Source organism: Neltuma alba, unplaced genomic scaffold (assembly GCF_004799145.2).
Source record: "Neltuma alba isolate B1F8T4 unplaced genomic scaffold, ASM479914v2 tig00013506_pilon, whole genome shotgun sequence".
Classification (NCBI taxonomy): Eukaryota; Viridiplantae; Streptophyta; class Magnoliopsida; order Fabales; family Fabaceae; genus Neltuma; species Neltuma alba.
In genome coordinates, this window is record NW_021637729.1 from 32,010 (window position 1) to 37,676 (window position 5,667).

The 5,667-nt window shown below is 35.2% G+C and overlaps 1 pseudogene; it reads right to left on the reverse strand.

Annotated features, from left to right (window-relative positions):
• Positions 1-248: 248 nt before the first annotated feature.
• Positions 249-934, reverse strand: LOC114737863 (gibberellin-regulated protein 4-like; annotated as a pseudogene).
• Positions 935-5,667: the final 4,733 nt, after the last annotated feature.

Here is a 5,667-nt window from a genome sequence, read left to right on the forward strand (position 1 = left end):
GCCCTGTTTTGGCGTTTATCTATCTTGGGGACTAGTAATTGAACTGCGGAGTATGGGAAACTAGCTTCTCTCTCTTTTTTGCTTATCATCGGCGGCGGTCGTTTACCACTTTACCCCCAAGCTGCATCGTTTGATTTAATTTTTTTATTATAAAGTATAGTAAATTATTTTCAGTGTAATTGTTAGTGTATTAAACATTTTAAAATGACTGAAGAGGTACAAATAATTTTGTAAGAGAGAGGGTAAGTTTAAGGGCATTTGGGTCCTCCCTCCTTGGTCTTCCCAGTTGTTGTAGCAAGGGCGCACAGCTTTGTTGCCATAATGGTCAGGACTCAGGAGGCACACACAGGCATTTCCGGCAGCACTTCTGACGGAAGAACATGCACGCTTTGTGGTACTGTTTTCTTGCACCTCCTTGAGCATTCTGATGGGCATTCTGCTCTCCAGTTTCATTGTTATGCTCACACTCTCAATCATATATTTATATATATGTGCACACACAAACACATATAGGCGTAAAAAACAAAGCACATTACTGAAGCAAAAAACTTAGCTAACTTACCGGAGCTCTTGAGACTGCCGGGTCCAAATTTTTTCTGCAAGCAGAACACTAGGTCCAAACTTAACCCCATCGTCAAGAAAACGAAGAATGGAAGTGGAGTGGATAATTCGTTAGGGAACGTTAATTACCTTGTCATCGTAGTGGTGGCCTCCGTGCCCATGAGAAGCCATGCCCTGTATGAGTGGTAATATATGAGGGATGATCGCACCATTGAATCTCCAGCAGTAATTAATATCCAGATCCGAACAAAAGAATAAAAGGTGGTGCTTTTTATGTATGAGAGTAGCTAGAGATAGAGAGAGACGAAATCATTGTTTGAAGCATGGAAATAAGCACGAGGACCAAGATCAGTGCTGCGAGAAACCTAGCCATTGTCACCCTCCAGGAAGAGGATAGCTGAAACTTGACGTAATCAGAGGGAAGGCGAAATGGAGGGAAAGCATCAATCTGATCAGAAGTGTATGATATATATACATTTAGGTTGGGGAAGAGAGAGGGTCAGAAGTTATTGGGCATCCTCAAGGATGCGGAAGGTGTTAAAGGTGTAAGTAGAGTGCGAAAGTGGTGTGGGGTCGTAACTGAAGAAGGATGGGTTCTTCTTTGATCATTCTATCAAACTTTACACTGGCGAGCCATCGAAGACATCTGTTTGGCAGTTGCATTGAAGCCTTGAAGGCATATTGAGGCGGGTTAGTTAAGCCGTTGGGGATAAAGCAGGCAGCTGAATATTGAAAAGAGATGCATTGAATGAGACGAGAGAAGTTAAAAGGAAAGAGATGATGTGATTGTATTGCAACATCAGAGACATAGAGAGAGAGAGAGCGAGGGGGAAGGGGCGTGACATGTGAAGAATGAGAGGCAGGGAAACTCTTGGGTAACAATTGGATGGGGTGGGGTTTTGCTCACTTCGTTTTTGAATGTGTTGTTTAAAGGTTTCATTTTACATCAAAAAGAGGGAGCAGGAATGGAGTTTGAAAAAGGCACAGGGAGACGTCTTGGGTAACAACTTAAATAAGTTAGATGAGCCTTAAGGAGAGAGTGATGAATATTAATGGGGTTGGGCTCTCATTAAATGCAAACCCATTCAATTCCCAAATTTGCTTGCCAACCCCATCCAAGAGTAGTAAATACCTTACCTACGCCAAACACAACTTAAATGTGTTCACAAACTTATGCCTCTTATGCATTTAATTCCCATCCTTTTTGTACCCAAGGAAAAAAATCCCCATTCTTCCCTTTCTTACACATCACAGAATTCCTCCTCCTCTTCCGCTTTTTTTTTTTAAATTTTTTTGTGTGCTAACACGGGAGGAAGGTGCCCATCCAATCCTCAAATACGTCCAGCCTTTTATAGTTCACACACACACACACACACAAAAATATATGCATATATATATATATATTCATCTATTTCAACAGATGATTATTGCCCCCGGCCCACATCTATCTATTATCCCGTATAGTAACTAAAGCCCATCTTCAGGCCCCGTTCCTCCCGCATAACATCACAGCCGAGCTTCCCAAGAATGGCAAATAAAAATTCGTCCATGCTGTAATGCGGGCGCATCCAAGACGGGGAAATTAAGAAGGTGGTGAAAATACCTATGTGAAATGTGTGTAATATTGAAACTGAATTACACACTGATATGAAATTGCATGCATGTCATTTGTCTAAAAGAACAGAGTTTTGTGCTGTCTTAATCGTAGATTACGAGGGCCGTGCCATGGAGAAGACAGTAATTCAGGTGGTTTGGCCGCATCCATCATACTGCTCACAACTTCTAAGCAATCTCCTGCATCGCCCCCTCGGAAGCATGCCTATACACGCATCTTATACAACCTTCGGTTTTAATTATAAAACTTTATTTATAAACTATAAATAATGTCTTATAATCAGGACTAAAGATAGTGTTACATAAGGAAACTGCCTGTGAGTGTAGTGACATTATTGCCCTCCTCATTACTTGTTTCCCTCTAGACTCTGATTTTCTTTTCATTTTTCTTTTGGGGCCAGCCTCTAGATCTATGAGCGTGCCAGCGTGGGGTTGAGACTTGAGAGTGAGGATTAGGTATATTTGTCAGACGCCATTTATTGTGCACAATGAAGGGTGAGGAGATATTTGGAGGCCTGTTTCACCCTTCGTGGGCCTCTCATTCTCCCCCCTTTCACTGCGCCCGCAGAAATTACCTCACCCAAATGCTGACAAATATTTACCCAACCTGCTGGGCTTCTATCATTAAAGCCCAATAAATTGTCCTGTCTTGAGAGGGACAGACAGCTCACAGGAATCCAGCCTAATAATTAATGCCCCCTTTTTCCATGGTCGAATATGCTTTTACCATTACTGTACTGCTCCTGTTGTTAATATATGACATTTCTAATAAGAAAAAGTATTTGAAAATAATGCTATCTCCAATTCTTAATATAATATCCAGTTAATTGATTTAAAAAGATTAAGAAATTTACCAAATTGCTTACCTACTATCTTCGTTCTTAATATAAGAGCTAGTTGATTAATTTAAGTAAATTAAGTAAACTAGTTAAGATAGTTATTTGTAATAAATATGTATTATTTTTTTAAAATATCTTTGTTAATAAAGTCTATTAGCTAAAACTACTATTATCACAAGGACTTTTTAAAAAAAGTTTATAAATATAAAAGACAAAGTAGATTAAAATATTATATTTAGGACCAAAATAAAAATCAATCGAACTCTTATATAAAGACAGGAGGTAGGATAACAAATGTTACCCTATCTCCTTAAATACATATGTATATAATTAGATTGTATATCAATTTATAAGTGAGTCGGATAATTTGAAAAAAATTAATAAATATAGATACTTTAAAATAGTTTAGTAACTTCTTTAATCTTTCCATTTAGTCAATAAGGTCTTAGGGATGGGGTAACACCATCTAGTCCTTATTAGCTGTCATTTATAAGAATTTTTCACATATCAATAAGAGCATCAAACAGATGAAATCTTTCACTTTGTCTTTATCAAGGGAAGCATTAAATACTAGTATTTTCTTTCACTCATTTCTCCTCTCTTCACTTTACTATAATTAATAAGGGCAGAATTGAAAATGAAGTGAAGTATTAAAAAGGATATAAGTGACAAATAAAAAAGACTAAAATCTCATAATAAGTAACAAATAATAAGTCCGCCGAAACTTATAAATCGTTTCAATTACTAGTATTCATTTTTGGGAAAGAGGGAGAGCTTCTGGCAATTCGGGGGAGAGGAGAGAAGAAAAACTGAGAATTGGACAGTGGAGGCTGTAAACAACATAATGACCACAAAGCATGGAAGGCGATGAACCAATATAAAATGGAGCGCATAACTAGGATATGGGGCGTGTCCATAAATGAGTCATGGGTCATGTGCAGACTATGATGACCAAAATTCGTAAGCCATACGCTTCAACTGGAAATTCCAAAACGACCAGACGCCCAATTAAGGACGTCTCCAATGACGCACCTCGTACAGTAAATTGCCGTGCCAATTTTTATTAGAGTAGCAACACACACCACTATGTTCCCTTAATATTATTAATATAAATATATATTCTTTCGTCTTTAATATAAGAATTAGTTAATTAATTTGAGTAGATTAAAAAAATTATTAAAACTAATGATTTGTAATAAAAGATATTATCTTTTCTAGAATATCCTTATTAACAAGTATAATCAATAAGACATTGATATGTACAACTATTACAAGGACCACATTGAGAAAAATAGATAAATATAATAGTCAAAATAGATTGAGCTGTTATATTAAAATTAAATTAAAAGTCAAACTAAACTTTTATATTAAGGATCGAAAATAATATATTTCTAGTCCCCTATCACTGTTTGTTTTTTTTTATTTTAAGAAAAGGAAAGGCAAAATGATATTAACATAAGAAAACATACAAGGTCAAAAAGTTACAGTAGTAAAAAAAAAAAACAGAAACACGAATTAAATACAGAGGGAGAAGAAAGAAAAACTAACAAAAATAATATAACACCACTAAAAAAAGGATAATAAAAAAGAAATATCATGTAATAAAGTGTTAGACGAGCACCAAATGTTAATATATGCTATGAAGCTTTTCTTCTCGACATAGGTCGTCTTCTCCCAAGAAGAGAGTAGCGCATTACTGGTTACTACTCCCTCGCCCCACTGGGATGCAGACGTTATCTATAATGGTTTATTGTTTTAAAGAAATGTATATTATTAGTTTGGTGCGGGGGCTAGAAGATATTATGGCGAAAAATGGGGACAGAAAATAAGGAAAAATAATTAAATATAATTTTCTTCTTTTGTAGAATTTTCTTTTGTAGAAAGCCAATTATACTATATTGAACAAGATTGAGTATATAAAGATATAAGCACATACTCTTCTGTTTTATTTATAAGACACTTTCAACATGCTTTACACAGATTAAAAAAAATTTAAAATTTTATTAACTCTCATTTAAAATATAATAACTTTCTAATTTTATCGTTATTTAATATATACTACCTCCGGTCCTTATATAAGACCCAGTTTGACTTTTAGTTTGGTCCTAATTATAAGACCCCAACCCACTTTGTCTCTCATATTTATTCAATTTGTCCAAGATAGTCCTTCTAATAATTTAAGTTCTAGGTTAATACACTTGATTAGCAAGGATATCTTGGGAAAGATAATACTATTTAGGACAAATAAATTAACTCAACTTACTTCCTTAATCTCCTCAAAATTAGTCAATTTGGCTCATTTATAATTAGGACCGGAGTAGTATTATAATTCATGCAAATAAGGTCAACATAATAATAAATTAGGAGTAAAATTATACATCTATATAAAAATTTTCTCTCAATATCTTATAAATAGGATCAAAAAGTGTTTTTTTCTCTCTGTCTCATAAATAGGACAGAGGAATATAAGATAGGAGTATGCACCAGACCCAAGTTATCTAAAAGTTCAAAAGATAGAACGTATAAACCTTATATCTAATTATTAGACTATACTAGAAATTAGAAGATGAAAAGAAATTACTTCAATAAACTCTTAGCAGCAAAGGTAAGAAGTGAGTATACTGCAGGGATCAGTTTCTAAAAAGAGGCAGAG